Genomic DNA, 16,687 nt, shown 5'->3' on the forward strand with positions numbered 1-16,687 from the left:
GACGGTATCGTAAAAGAAAATGTCGATGACTGATGAGAAGAATGTGCGCTGAAGATAGAGTCAAGACATTTCTATACGTTTTTCAGTGAAACTTTTTATTTACTGAGTTACTTTACTTTACGATCTACTGCAGCAATACTTGCCATTCCATGATAATTTCTATGCTTACATTCAATATAAAAAGATAATTTATTGAATGATTATTACTAGAACGATTGATTCTTGAATGATATTAAGGAAACACGAAAAATATTTTTGGAAACGAAAGAAAAGTTGCCTATCTAATTTATCACAATTAATTGATCTAACACAAACAACCTTTCGAAAGCCAAACTATTTTATTATTATAGTTCAAGCAACGGTATTCAGCTGTTAAATAAACTCACGATCGACTAATCTCCCAATAACTCTAAATCCTTTGAATAGTCGTAAATTCTTAAAAATCCTCGAAATTGATACACATGTGCGATACGTCACACACCGATAACATCATATCCTGTCAAAAGTCGAAGAATACAAACCCAGTTTAGTTGGACGCGAGAAGGCAAACATTCCGATTTTCGAAAAACAGGCAACCCGATTGTTCGATTTCCCAAAGGAGCGCATCTTTTTCCCTCGACGAAAGTGTTTCTACCTGTCGCCTTTGTTACAGCCAGCGACGTCTCACGTTTCCAGTTCCAGGACGCCCCGTGGATGAAGAAGAACAGCTTGAATAGATATCACTTTCCGTGGCTGGCACACGCAGCTTCTTCTTCGTCGAGCACAATGGACGTCGTCCGAGCTACCTGCAACGACTTTTCTCGAACTCGATTTCTAACATTGATCAGGGGCTCGTAACAGTGTCAAACGACTCGTACCACCATCCTTTTCACCAACGAAGGCTCTCGAAATGACTCTGATACGTCTACGAGCGTATCTGGGTCGAGAGGACTTTTTTCCTTTCCATAGAGATCAATCGGATGTTAATAGAAAGACCAATCCTTTCTTTGAGGACGTGTTTTATATCACATACCATTCACTGAGCTTTCGTCTGATTCATGGAGTACGTTCTTTTCTTCTTTCTTTTTCTTTTTTTTTTTTTTTTTGAGTAGATCAGATTGATTCGTTCTAGAGTTTGTTGCAGTAGATCGAAGTTTAAAGGGCTAAAAAGATTGTTTGTTCAGAATAAAGGCTTATGCTTTGCAACCATTAATTGTTTAATAAAGCTATTATGAAAATAATAGCACGAGATTGTACCTTTGAAACTTTGCTGGATATTAATTTAAAAATTCAAAATACTTGACTGACTAAAATTGAATTGGGAAGGAAGGAACATTGGCAGGTAACATCTTCCTGTGTAAAAAGTGAAGTAGTTATATCGACTGTAAATAGTTTACGCTATTACTATACTGCTAAATGTATAATAATATAACTATAATTATACTACTAAAAACATAAAATATATACAATTTTCGTGTTTGCTCTTTTTTAACGCTATCCGCGAACGAATTGCACCAAGTTGCAGTAACTCAGGAAATTGAAGTATACTTGAACGTAGTTAATTTCTCTTGCTAAAAATTACGAACTAAAATTTTCTCTTACATATCTACTTTAATATTCACCAACACGAATAAACACTTAATCGACTGAGAGCAACAGTAGGAAGAATACTGATATAAGTACTTACGATTCGCAAACCGCAATCGAGAAATCCCAGTCGAAATGTGACAGCCGGTGTCGAAAGGTCGGAGAATCCATGTGTGCCCCGATTGATAGTAATAGACGAGCGAAAACCACCACTCGAGAATTCAAATCAGCCCGGTGAGAACGGGCTGAGCGTCGGGAATCAAAATACATTTAGGATTTCCACAAAGGGAAAAAGTGGCATTATTCCTAGCCGAGCGACACAAAGGCATTAACAGTGTTTTGCGCCCTTAATATATTATTCCGTTTATCTCTCCTTCTCGCCCCTTACATGCAAGCACCTTCTTCGTCCCTTCCTCTCTACGACGCACCCCTTTCACGCCAATAGGCAAACAGAAGAATTCCCTTTCCGATCGAGATCGTCTTCGGTGCGATGCAAATTTCCGCATGCAAATCAGCCGGTATGCAAATATGGCCGAACATGTGTGCCCCGTTCCGTCTTCCCGGACCCTTTTTCCGGCCGAAGATCATCGGTATTTGCATATCTTGGATATTTCCTCTCATTGTATCGGGGCCATTGTACCGCGATCGTCCCGTCTATCCGAACCATTAATCCGAATATCGCTTTGAATCGAACTGCTGCCACGATTGACAGATAGCCTCGAGTGTTCCCAGGAGAATCTGCCGGCAGAGAACATCGTCTTCCGGTTTCTTCGATGCCGGATGCTGCACGGGACTCGATCAAACGTAGACTCGAATCATCGATGCGATGGGGTTGAAGAGGGGAATGGAAAGAATGAAAGGTGAATATGGACGTGGCAGAGACTCGTGGGCGTCCTGTTGCACGTTTCTTCTATCAGGCTTTCTCAAAAATTCAATATGAAATTGTAGGAAGATATAATGTGTTCGATGTTTGATTTCTATCACCGCTTTCTATACATAGAAATTGGTGCTTCTGTCCCTTCCTAAATAAAGTCTTCGTGATTTAGACTGATTTTGTTCGATAATTTTTCGTAAATATTAGGTTAAGTAAAAAGTTCTGAGCGTTTTTCGCTAGATGTCTTTAGTGAGCCATATCTCACGATGTGCACATCGCATCGAGTCATAGTATACACCGATTTCAAGGTGATATTACGCATCAAAAAGGTTCTTTGTCAGTTTTGTGTTCGGTGAAGCCAGTTGTGTGTTACAGCGTTCGAAAATGGAGATAAAAAAAGAGAAAATTCGATACATTCTTCAGTACCACTACGACCAAGGTGAAAAGGCGGAGCAGGCGGCCAAAAAAATTTGTGCTGTTTATGGACCCAGTACAGTATCGAATGCAACAGCAAAGCGGTGGTTCCAACGATTCCGTTCTGGTAATATGGACGTCGAAGATGAGGCACGCTCTGGTAGGCCAATCGTCGAAAATGTGGATAAAATCATGGAAATCGTCGAGTCGGACCGGCATGTGAGCACTTATTCCATTGCCCAGGAACTGAAGATTAGCCAGAAAACCGTTTGGAACCATTTGCATAAGGCTGGTCTCAAGAAGAAGCTCGACGTATGGGTGCCACATGAATTGACGCAAAAGAACCTTTTGGACCGAATTGATGCCTGCGATTCTTTGTTGAGACGTAACGAAATCGACCCATTTTTGAAGCGGATGGTGACTGGCGATGAAAAATGGGTCACATACGAGAACAACAGCCGAAAAAGATCGTGGTCCAATCGCGGTGGGCCGGCCCAAACGATCGCCAAGCGTGGATTAACGGCCAAGAAGGTTTTATTGTGTGTTTGGTGGGATTGGAAGGGAATCATCCATTATGAGCTGCTCCCATCGGGGCAAACACTTAATTCGGACCTCTATTGTCAACAACTGACCAGACTGAAGCAGGCGATCGACCAGAAGCGGCCAGAATTGGCCAATAGGAAAGGTGTTGTGTTCCATCAAGACAACGCCAGGCCGCACACATCTTTAACGACGCGTCAGAAGCTCCGAGAGCTTGGCTGGGAGGTTCTATCGCATCCGCCGTACAGTCCAGACCTGGCACCAAGCGATTATCACCTTTTTAAGTTTTTGCAAAATTTTCTTGATGGTACAAAACTGGCCTCAAGAGAGGCTTGTGAAAATGAGCTGGTCAAGTTTTTTACCAATAGGGACGAGGACTTCTTCAACCGCGGAATTATGAAATTGCCTTCAAAATGGACAAAAGTAATCGAACAAAACGGCGCATATTTAATCTAAATCGAATAATCTTGACTATGTTAATTTCATCGTCGAAATAAAGCGAAAAAGCGCTCAGAACTTTTTACTTCACCTAATACTTTGAAGGAACATCCAGAAGTGCGTTTGACGTATCTTTGAATCTAGAGCCTGCGGATGAATTGAATCGATATTTTCAGTCGTTACTTTTATTTTGTATTTCTTACGAAATTATGAAACAGGTGCCTGATAGCGCTGCTGTATCAATCTTCGTGAAATTTCCATCTATCGAAGACTAAACAATAATCTTGAATAGTAGCAGAAAAACTAAGAATTTCAAACACAACTTGAAAATAGATAATAAAAAGACATATTTGTCCGGCAGGAAATGTTTGTATATCTAAAAGCGAATGGAAGAAGATTTTGTAAAATCGAGCGAACGATGATATTAAAAAATGTGTAATTGCCATTGACAAGAAGAATCATCGTTAGCTATTCGATACGTTACACCTTCGAGTAAGCAGCTGCTTATTTAACAGCGACGTAGATCAGATAAAAGGAAGAAACAGCGAACGTGAGAAAAAAAGGGGCGCAGTCCTTCCCGGTTCGTCTGGCATATCAAAATTACGGGACAATCGAAAGCGTATCGAAACGAGGCCCAGAGAGAACGAAAGAAAGAGAAAGTACGTAAAGAAAAGAGGAAGAGGAAGGATCGCATTATTCTTCGAACGCGATCGTACCGGAGTCGTCATTGTCTGAAACCAGTTCGCGCTGGTGCTTCTTTGCATACCCACTCCTCCGTCGAATCGTAATTATTGGTCCATGCGCATTGATTATTAAACAGCTTATTATAGTGTCACTCCGGCCTTGATCTTCCGTCTGAACGCAAGCGGTACGAAGAAAAAGGAAATGATCGTTGCAGTCTGATCGGTGCGAGTAATCTGAATTGAAAATCGTACGAGCATGGAATTAATGAAAAGCAAAACTGACGAGCGACCGGATGAATCTTTTTATGCTAAAAGAAGGGGGAAAGTATTTCTGTGTGTATGTATACGCGTCTATGTGTGTGTGTAAGTGTTTTTAGTTGGTTGTATCGTTAGTTGATTCTTTTGTTGCGTTTATATCTGCGAGGTACACGATACAGGAGGTACAAGAGTAGGTACAAGATACGCGAATAGTCAAAGTATTTCGTCATTTTAAAATAATTTTCTTTTTACCGTAACTAGATATTGCAAGAAGGTTATCTTTTAAATTTAAACGTCTTTTAAAATTAAATTAAGAAATAGCAAAAAACAAGTGCTTTTTAATTTCTAATTTTACTATGTAATATAAAATGCGCGATATGTAATATACTAAAGTCAATTTTACAAAATAACGTTCGACGAAAATGTTCAAATTATATTACCTATATATCAAAAATTGTATTTAAATGAGACATAGAAAATTCCAATGGAAGAATTTTTTTTTATTTGGATGAATTTTACATTCAATTCTCATTGACCCACAGTCAAAGAGGAAATGGCAAAATATAGCGACAAATATAGCAAAAGAGTCACCAAACATCGAAACCCCCTAATTACTGGATTACTTGATACGTCGGACCAGATCCGCAGGCTGAAGACACTCTACCCGTTAGACTTAAACACTAGATTTAATTAGATATTTATATTAAGTAATATTTACTTATCTATAACACTTACTTATAAATTATACTTATCTATAATAAGTATTAACTTATTATGAATAATTAGCCATGTCACTGCGCCACGCCAGAAAAAATTACTGAAAATTCTCAATGCGAAATTGATTGTAAATATTAATAAATAATAAAAAAAAAATTCTCATTGAGAATTATAAGTAAATTTTTTTGGCGTGGTACTATGTCGTGTTTAATAAATGTTTATCGTGTGTTTGATTCTAGTTGAATCTAGCGCTTAACCCCTTAACCTACAACTACGGGTAGTAACTAGTGGGTTTTGGTGGTTGTTAACTCTTATGTTATATCTATTACTGAATTTGGATATTTCTTCTTTGACCGTGGGTATCTTGAGGTCGCGATGTAATGGAAGAATTAAAATTCCTTTCGTTCGCATAGACGTCATATTACCTATTTGCTTATTAAACGTGGCAAATTTCAAATACCACCGAAAAAGATATACAAAAGTTGGAAAGAATATCTCCGATGCAACTGACAATTAAGAAACTCGCGTGGAGAACTTTCGTAGTAAGTACGCATTCCGAAAAAAGGTGAAAGTTGAAACTGAACCGAAGACGGACAAGAAAGGCTGGTAATCGCGAAGAAACGTAGTGCAACTTAATCGAAACACGTGGTGTTCTGAGGGAAGGGGGGTGTAAGAGGGAGGCGGGGCGTGATCGTTTTGCAATGTTGCTGAAATAATTGCTCGAAAACGGTTCCGCAAACGGCGAGATAGACGCTGAATTCCTCTTCGCTCTGAATTAATCTCGGCCGGAATGCGACCCCCACACCCGGCTACCCCATTGCCCCCATGGACGCTGGACTTTCATCACGAATGGCTTTTAGGGGGGATGCAATTGTCCGCATTGCCGAGTCGATGCGCTTTCCGGCGTGCGGCTCGTGTTCGTGGAAAAATTTCCGCGACTTCCGGTCGATATTGCGCCCATTCTTCGCGACTTGCCTGCCCGAAGGATGCGTTTATGAGTTTCTCGAGCACATTGCCCCCTTCTTTCCACTTCCTGAAATTTCATTAATTAGACGTTCCTTCGGTGTTTCATGTTTTCTTTTTTTTTTTTATCAAATGTTTGTATCTTTCGTAGAGTTTTGCTAGAATATTGTTTGAGTGTTGGGTAATTTATTAATTGGCGTAAGATATTGTTAGTTGTTAATGGTTAATTTTTGTTGCAAGTATTCGTTATAGAAATGAAGTACTTATTATAGAAATATTATATTTGCGTTGAGTTAAGAAGGTGAATATTTGTTTTTCTTAATGGTAACTTAAAACATTTCACATAATTCTTGAAATCTCTGACGATATTAAGAATCTGTATGAATGTGAAACGATACAAGGTCGACACTGAATTTCGAAACGCACGAAAATATCGCCGAAATTCGAGAAAGATCGACGCCGAAATTTTGCATCGACGTTGTTATTTCAATAAAGTATGTTACTATAGGTTTTACACCTGCTTTCGTTGCCGTTAACACGTGTGGGGATGAACGTTACAACTGTCGATTCCGTAGAACACGTATACAAGACAGAGACGTTATTGCTTGTCAGTAAAAAAAGACACGAATCAATTTGGAAATATCACGATCTTCGACGAGTGTTATCAAGTTGGAACGGATCGATGTTTGCGTTTCACGCAGTGTTTTCCAAGCGATGAATTGCAATGGCGAGGCGGTGCGTTGTGCAAGCGCACGCAATTACTGTGCAAACAACACGTTATACGATCGATGTATGATATTCGATTATTATACAATATTTCGCTGAGAAAACAAATAGATGATCGGATACGATCATTGCGTATTTCCATCGGACGCGTGTAATCACCTCGATTGAGACTGGCGTTTTATGATCGTCGTGGAGATTATTTTTTTCTTTTAATAAGCTACATAAATTAACATCATAGATAATATTTGTTATTCGTATAAATACAATTAATAGAAGGATCGATCTCGACACGAGACTGTGAGAGATTCAGAGTAATCGTTACCAATTTGGCAGATAATATTTGTATCGATAATTACAACAGTTTATAACGTTAAATTAAAATTGACGTAACTTACTTGATATTTCATACAAATAAATGACTGATAGTTAGAATGCTATATTATATGAGAATGGCAATAACGAATGCATTTTAATTTTTAGTACAGCTACTTATGTATAATATAGTTTACTAATAGGGAAATTTAACTTGAATTTTCTACCTTTCGTTTTAAATTACTTTTCACTTCCAAGTTCATTTATACATTTTTACTATCTGTGACGCTATGTTACTTCACTACGTTGTTATTGTTAAAACATTCGTATTGCCAACATATAATGTGTATATCAACATTAGTTTTATCCCTAACAGATTATTAAGCGAAAAATATTTTACATTTCCTTGCATATCCCATTCATTCTTATTCCAAAATGTTTCAAACAATTTAACTACAAGTCTACTTTTTAAATACTTCCATCGAGTTACCTTTATCGTCGGACAAAACGTCCGCACTGTTCCACACCGTAACATACGTAACCTTTGTTTCCTCGTAGCCCGGCGAAACCCGAAATTAATCAATAAACAAAAACAGCCTGGCATCGAAACGAGTCGTATTATCGGTGTTCCCAGTAGGTTCACCCTTTAAGTGCGCAAAAACGAGACCCAGAATCGAGCAGTAGCACCCTCTTGGAATCGCATGAGTGGCGATATAAAACGAGGAGGATCGATAATTCAAGCTGTAGCAACGTTTTTTTCACGATTCGTGGCTCTGTGATCGATGCTCGATGCTAATGAGCAGCGTCGAGTGACACTCTGCCCGTATGTTTATTAATCACCGGGTCCGTTTCCCATCGGCAAACCGGCCGGACTAGTTCGCAACCCCTTTCGGTATCGTTTCGACCGGCTTCCTGATCGATCTGTATTCCCCTTTTTTTTCAAAACAGTAGCCGATGCACGCAATGCTTTTGCTCATACGCTACCGTTAATATCTCGATACTTCAGTGGATCTGTAGCAACAGTACAGTTCTGTTAAAGATTAACAAATTAACGAAGAACCAATGAATGGAAGCGATGGTTATCTAGAATAGAGATACCTAGAATTTTTTTAAGAGAAGGTGGAAAATTCGGTTGAATAAAAATTTTCGTGTGATATAGATTGAAATAGGTACGCTTCAATATGAATTTGGAATGTTTAGATTATAACGAAGTATCATTCGATGTATCATAACGTACGCTGATACAGCAAAATAACTTCACAGGTTACACATTGTAGTAATTTTTAAATTAATCATTTCGACACATAAGTAGCTTAGCACTAGAACTATCACATTAGTCAAATTGTCTGGTTTTACAATTTTATTTTAAAATTCCTACTTTATGTAATAACTGAAGGAATAATGTAACGAATTTTATTTTGCTTTTTATGTTTCAAACTCAAAATAATTTTGTATGAAGGCTACTTATACCAACACCAGTCAAAATGGCTGGTACTTGTCAAAGTGTAAAGGGGTCCTGCAATCTGTTTACCGAACCCCAATTAACCAGTTTCCTCGTTTTGTACAACTTCCCACACGTTTTTTAAATTTTTACTGCGTATCATCCAATATGATGATATCAGTTATCAGGAAAATTCCGGATCGATCGCTAGATGTTAACACTAGAAATACCACACCAGTCAAAGTGACTGGTTCTACAATTTTATAAATGTGCCAGCCCTCGTTTAGGGATCATGGTCCCAGATGGATTAATAATACCAAAAATATACTTCATAGCATGGGATTCCTTCTGTAAGAAAGTAATAAATCAATAAATATAAAATATTATTACATATTTTTTAAAGACCAGTCATTTTCACTCGTTTTGGTAGAAATAGCTTCGTGTTAACTATCGGTAGTTCTAGTGTTAATCATAAGATGCAATCGTACGTCTGAAATATATCGATGCGCAGAAACGCATAAAATTAAAATACCCAGTCAATTACGTCCTATAATATCTTCTCTGCGTATGACACGAAACACTCGCGTGCACAAGCATAATAATCACGAAGAATAAAATCATCGTGCATTCCTTTATCCCTAATTTTGCGATTGAATTACATCATGTCAAAGGTAAGCAAATGTCCGAATACTTTGAAACAGTAGTGTGTACACACCTGTACGTATACATATAGAGACACGCACACGTATATACAAGCGCGGAAATTAAGCGGCGTCTTAGGAAACGTCTTAATTAATCCTCTGAAACGTCTATCGCGAATTGCTTCTTGCAGCGGCAATTAGGCGAGATTACAACGTTGCACAACAGGCCTGAGAACGGCGTCGCGGCAACGGCCGAGCTTGAATTTTGCTTATCGCGCGACAACGGACGCTTCGAAACGATGTGCCTACCGATACCTCCCTAGGGAATTGTCTTCTTCCGAAGTTTATTGACGCTCTTCAGGGAATTCAGACGCTCGATCAAAGAACAGTTTCAACACGAAGTTACGAAGCGATAGAATTTTTCTTATTTTTGTGAGGAACGAAATGTTGGTTAATGGAATTAGAAGAAGTCAGTTTCAGAAGTGTGTTTTAACGTTTGGAATCCAATAGATGAGATTATTCAAGTTTTGTAAGTATACGGATTTTGATATAAAGTGACATTATTTTATGAGAGGTGGTGATTTTTATGTAAAATTATTATTCTAAAATTAATATTCCGTATCCTCGTGCACTCCTATGAAGCGCTATATGTCGTAAGATTATTTCGATTTTGAAAAATTGTTCAACTTGCGTAAGCCGAAAATATTTTCATGCATTTGTTTCAGGAAGGAATTATATTGCATGATGCGTGTCGAAATTGCGCATATGTTTACTTTGTACGTACACGCACTTATTTCTCGACACGATGATTCGTGTATTGCTGTAGCGGCAATCGCGAATCGAACGTTTCTATCAGGAAGTCGATGGTGATATTGTGTATCATTTGGTTTAAGGTCTGTATCATGAAACTCGACTGGTGCATAAAATCGTATAATCGCAAAATACGATGGGAAAAGAATGCTAAATAAAATAAGCTCTAAGTTTCAGAAATTCAAGAAGCCTAGATATTAGTCCGAGCTTGAAAACATTGCACGCAGGAAGACTCTTCTCGTATCGTAGAACCTTATGCGCAGAAAGATTCTCGTCTTCTAGAACCTTACACGTATCGAGTATCGCGAGACGCTTTGAAATTGATAAATTTCTCAGTCTGATGAATCAACTGCGAGCTTCATCGAACAAGCTGGCAAACAAGCTTCGAAACTAAAACAATCAACGCTTGAACATTATATTTGCATATTTTTCAAAGACATTTATTACACTACTAGCCGAAGCAAATTTTAGCCAACCATCGTCAAACAAAGCTATTTTATTTCAAGTCTGCTTCGCTCACCTCGTAATATTAAGAACAGAATTTTATTGATTCAAATTACATCCAAAACTAATATCTTCACACTTTTCACGTTACTATACTAAAGCTATGCTTTGTTTCGTTCCCTATATTTTACTATAAATCCAAGCGTAAAATTAACAGGTGATCGGTACAGAAAAAAAAAAGTAGCAACCATAAAGAACAAAATCATTACAAATCATCCCGTCCATAACTCTACAATTAACCTAAGTATATCGTATTAAAAATAGAAGCTTGTCTGGATGTGGTATACTACGAACAAACAAAACTATCAAAAGACACACCGAAGCAATTGTACTCGAACAACCTCAAAAGCCATCCATCACATATATATATAAAAAGAAACAAAAAAAAAAAAAAAAAAAAGGACAAGAACACTGAAAGAACTCGAAGGAATCAATTTTAGCGAATAACAAATCTAGAGAAATCGACGAATTGCAGAAAACTTGATTGGTCTGAACGAAAATTACTGTGATTTTCCGGTATTCTTGCGCATGTCCTCGATGCGGCGCAAGTTCGACACGGCTGTTTCAGTTTCTTTATTACGCGACGATTACCTTGGATTCCGCGAAACGCGGAACGCTATCGCGTTAATCGTCTGTTCTCTGTATGACTCCGGGCCGGGTATTGAGTGTCGCCTCGTACGGCGAAATATGATTCCGTAGACGTTCCTGGCCTACATTGCCACTCATTATATGATCGAAAGTAAACGCACCACGGGCCCTGGCTCTCGACAGAACGACAGGAAACAATGGGTCACGCTGCGGGACGCAGTCACAGAGACCACCGTTTCATCAGGTGTATCGTGCATCCTTCCCTGCTCTCCTCTTTGTCGGCCTGATGTTTCCGAGGGTTCGGGGAGTGGCTCGAGACGACAAGACGGGATCATTCAGGGTCATTTTGGATTTCAAGTGGGAGGAAAGACGGAACGTGGATCCGAGACTTTGTTGCCCTGTGTGAGGTTGTAATGCACGGCTTCCCGTCTTTACTACGTTTGCTGCGCTTAGATGTCAATGCGACCGACCGTGAAAATTGTTGATCGTCTTGGAATTAATTATTACAGGATCGTTAAAATCAGAATTTTGCAGTTAAAATCGTAAATGGCACGTACGCATGTAAGTGCCTGAAATGAAAATTTACGACACGCATCTATCGATCTCGCTATTTAGGTACATAATTTACCATATCAATTTCTCATCCGATTTTGCTATTTCCATTTGAAGTATGTGTCCGTATTTAAATGTATCCAGATATTTATAAAAATTAATAACTACAAGGTTTGCTTCGACATTATTGAAAGATCGTATGAATCGTTGCGAAACCATATTGATCAATTCCATGTATTAGAAAGTACAAAAATATGAAGATGTCACGAAAATTGTCTGTTAAATTGTAACTGTCTTGGAATTTCTCGTTATTTATTTCATTATCTTGCAATGAATGAATTTATAAAAGTAAGTCATTTGTTCCTTCAGAATTGACGATCAATGTATTTATACGATAAAATTAAGAAACTAATTAAAACTTGGTCACTTTGGCCTCCGAGAGGCTCGCGCGTAAAACTCTATTTGAGATTGTAGCTTGACGCGTTTATGGTAGCGTTCACGAATGTTTAAAAAATGTTGTACGTGATGTAATATCGTGTAAATTAATACATTTGTTCACACAGATTATATATGTAACACGTATTTATTTTTTATGTATATAACATATCGAGATGCACATTCAAGGTTGGTAAGCGTAATGCTAAAATTATAGTAAGCCTGAACATGTGTTAAAGTACGTAGACTAGTATTTTCAAAGCGTACGCCAATTTCCCGGTTTCGCGAAATATCGTTGTTCAAGTTTCTTTTTCTTTTTAATAAGAAGACAAGTGTAAATGCTTCATGAAAAGTATGCCGTTACAGACATTTAAGGCTTTGCATTACCCAAGGAAGAGTTTCTTTGTGTACTTTCAGAGGAAAGTAATGCACAGCAGATGGCCGTGCCCAACGCAAAGAACTTGGATCTTATTTCGTGAGATCCTAAGAATTGCATTCGAATGGCATCAAGTGGCAAACATAACTTAAAACTTCGTTTTAATCCCTTTCCACCTTGCTTCTGACGCTTACCTTAAGTGTACCATCGTAAATATGTGGTAATAACGATAAAGCCAGAGTGTACAGCAATTCAATGTACATAAATGTGCAATCAAAGAAACATCATATCGAATACATGCGCTCTTTTACCTTGTTTTCGTATACATAATTGGATTAGTAAAATTGGTTACACTTGAATGTTCAGTGATTAAGAAGAAAAGAAATATGTAATTATCAATATACGTGTATTAAGTAATAAAAAGCATTCAAGTTGCGACATCGTTGTATCACCGTGTACGTGTATTGAACTGATATCGCTAACAGGCAGTTACTTATTACAAATACAGTGCAACCACAATTCTGAGAGAACGAGTTACGAAACGATTTAGGGCTAAATCGAGGTATTATACGTCGTTTAATTATTGTTTCTACCTTGATTGCATTTCTTCTTGTTTTGAAAACTCGCGACAAGTTACAATATAAACACACATTCAGACTCATGTCCGACTAACGTACCGTTATTCACCGCACGAATAATTTCCAATAAAACAAACGAACATTAAATACAAAGAACACCAAAACGAAAATTATTTCAACTAATAAGAACTACGAATCTTCCTTGACCAACAGCCAAAGACCAAAGAAAGTAACTCAAAAAGCAACGCCAACGATCTGCTTAAATGTCTCAAATTCCAAACACCCATGACAAAATACGGAAAAAAAGGAAAAAGAGTGGCTTACCAGTAAAAGAGCAGGATGCAAAAGTTTCCGTTCCCGTGGTCGAAACACAGGCCCGTATCGACGATCGCGAGCGTCGTCCCCCACTCTTGACAAAGAGATGGAGAGAGAGAAAGAGAGTGAGTAAGAGAGAGAGAGAGAGAGAGAGTGGAGGGGGAGAGAGAAAAAAGCGACATCCCCGTTGACATCTTCGCGGCGCAAGCTATGAAAGTGCCTATACAGGTTTTTGAGACGGTGAAGCGAGCGAAGATAAGGGTGGAAAAACGTCGGGTCGTGTGATCGTCGTGAAAGCGGCCGGGTAGTGGGGGATCACGAGGGGTTAGAACCTGCGCCTAAGTTTACCCTTTCCCGGCGCATGCTCCTGCACCACTTTTCCCACCCTGTCGCCGAGGTTTGACTCCCGATATGATCGGAAAAAGGAGCCAGAAGCTAAACTGCCACCACCACCGCCACCCCCTGCCCGCCACCCTCGTGAACTCGTTTTCAGCCCCTAGTATTTTCTGTCGTTACCGTGCCCGCTAAACTACGACCATTTGGATTCATTGAAACTCGCGGCCATCCCGCGAAACATCTTCAAAACGAAGATACACCGGAAAGGCACATCGGAAATTCCATTCACTTTGATTTAGGTTCGAGCTTGTCGAACTGTTGGAAATTTTTGCGGACTAGGTGTTTCGAGAACGGGGAATTTGTACCGCGTAGCTATGGAAAATTTGTGACGGATTATTTGCTTTTTTAATTTGTTAAGCGAGGAATGTTAGTTAACAGGAGTTCTTCCTGATCTCTAATAATTAATATGTTAAATTTTTTTCTTTTTGAATCCCATACTTTTTTAACGAATTATATCATTTTACACATAGAAGTGAATTATATTTATATTTGGAAACATTAAAACTGAGCTATATGAAATTGATTAATTTTTAAATCTTATTTTCTGATCGATAGAAGCTCTTGATCGAAAATCCGATTAATAGGTTAAAGATAAATTGCGTTCTTGTTGAGAAAGGACCTACATTGTTGTTTTAATGCAGAAAGGATAGTAATTGAATAAAAAGTGACAAGCTGTATAAAAATTATGGTTTATTACCACGTAAACTGGACGGTGATGAAAGAGAACGTAATTAATACGTTGTTGATGATTTAAATGCTTTTTTTTAATTTTGCACAAGTTTCAAGCGTTTGTTCATCTGTAATAATGGAAAATGAAAGATTCAGTTTTATATCGTCTAGCGAGTTGTACATTTTTTAACCTGTCATTTATGACAACATAAACCACCTTTTATAATGTATATTGAGTTATTGTTTTAATCATTCTACATCTATCCTGTATATAGTGAGAGCAGAATTATAATTCTACGATAAATTTATATTAATAAATTCCATTTCAACTTATATCAAATAGTGAAAACTATTTAGGTAGAATGAAAATTTCTTATTATAAATTTTTTCAAACGAACACAGTCACGTGAAGGTAAAACGAACTGGACAATGGACGATGGATTTCTTTACATATTATTCGGACAGAAATAATTTATTCTGTATTTCCATATTCTTGCCCTCTTGTGTTAATGGAATGTACTATCCTATTTCTTCCCTAATCGTACTGCAAATGTAATATACGGAAAAATTGCAATAATTATACGTGAAATATTACAGAGGTTAATTCTAATTCTTGTAGAAAAGTTCATTCTGTTCATAGACAAATAGATGAATGAATAATTCGCAATGTGTAATCTACAGACATTAATAATTACTGTTACCATAGCAGTTAACATCGTTATTACTGTTACGACTATTTCTATAATCCTGAAATTGGTGTTACGAAACCTGAATCCAATTCTAGAACGTAATTTACAAGTAAAATTACGTTATTTATTATTCATTAAAAAGTATAGATCTCGAAACAATGTATAGATAGGCAATGACTATATATATATATTAATAACAATTAAATTACAATATCATACAAATATTATTATTGTCATAATTATATTTAAAATTATTAACGTTTTTATATTTCTTATCTCTACTATGGTTTCTATAGCAAATGTTAATTCTTTCTTTTAAAAAATTACGACGAACGAACTTCCATCTGTCAATAAAAAGCGCAAGATAAGAGATCAACTGGAATGTATTTTCTTTCAACGATACTTTTTCGAAACTAATTCTCGAAATGGAAAGTCCACGTGAACTTTTCCGCCAGAAGAGACTACTCGATGCAAGAAATATATTCAGGAACATTTTCTAAGACAAAGTACGAAGTATAAAAGAAAGACGACCCACGTGAATTCCTTTCGAGTTATCCAAGTTATCTAAAAAAGTTTTCCTTTCGATAGAGCAAACCGAAAGACAATTCCCTGGTGAAAAATTGCACGCTGCTCTTCTCTTTTTCTTATTTCTTTCCTCGTAACGAACCTTATTCAAGGTAGGGAAACCGTGACCTTAGTTCTGTGCCGAAAAATGTTTGATACATTTACTGCACGATGGAAATGCATTTTCCAAATTGCCCAGAAAACGCAGCACCTCAAGTCGATCACTTTCGTATTAAACGTCTGGAAAGATCATATGCGTATTTCTATTTTGGTTACAGAAATTCCGATGTATTTTAGCTCCATACGTATACATCTTAAGAAAAGATATTACCATCGTCGTTGAAATTTGGTTTTGTTACTCGAAACACCTGCCGATATTTATGACACGCTATAAATCATTACATATTTTCTGTATTAGATACGCAGTTATTTTACTAATTCCTCGAAAGAATCCTCTTTCGTAATTAACGTTTAAATATCACGATCGTCGTTTAATAACAGCAGAGTACTTTCCATCTCCAAGACAAAACGTAAAATTATTTTTAACGCGTTCGCAACTTCAACAATCCTCTTCGCAAGTAACATTCCCTCAAATACCACTGCTCTTACAAATCTCACAAAGCTCACGACTTCCTCAA

The 16,687-nt window shown here is 37.6% G+C and overlaps 1 long non-coding RNA gene across 1 annotated transcript in view; it reads right to left on the reverse strand.

Annotated features, from left to right (window-relative positions):
• The window catches only part of LOC117204873, a 76,379-nt gene extending 62,290 nt beyond the window's left edge, over nt 1-14,089 (reverse strand). The window contains exon 1 of the long non-coding RNA XR_004487149.1: nt 13,741-14,089. This is a non-coding gene — a long non-coding RNA (uncharacterized LOC117204873). The remainder of the gene's footprint in view (nt 1-13,740) is intronic.
• Between the last annotated feature and the right edge of the window lie 2,598 nt (nt 14,090-16,687).

Source organism: Bombus bifarius, unplaced genomic scaffold, assembly GCF_011952205.1.
Source record: "Bombus bifarius isolate JDL3187 unplaced genomic scaffold, Bbif_JDL3187 scf7180000007984, whole genome shotgun sequence".
Classification (NCBI taxonomy): Eukaryota; Metazoa; Arthropoda; class Insecta; order Hymenoptera; family Apidae; genus Bombus; species Bombus bifarius.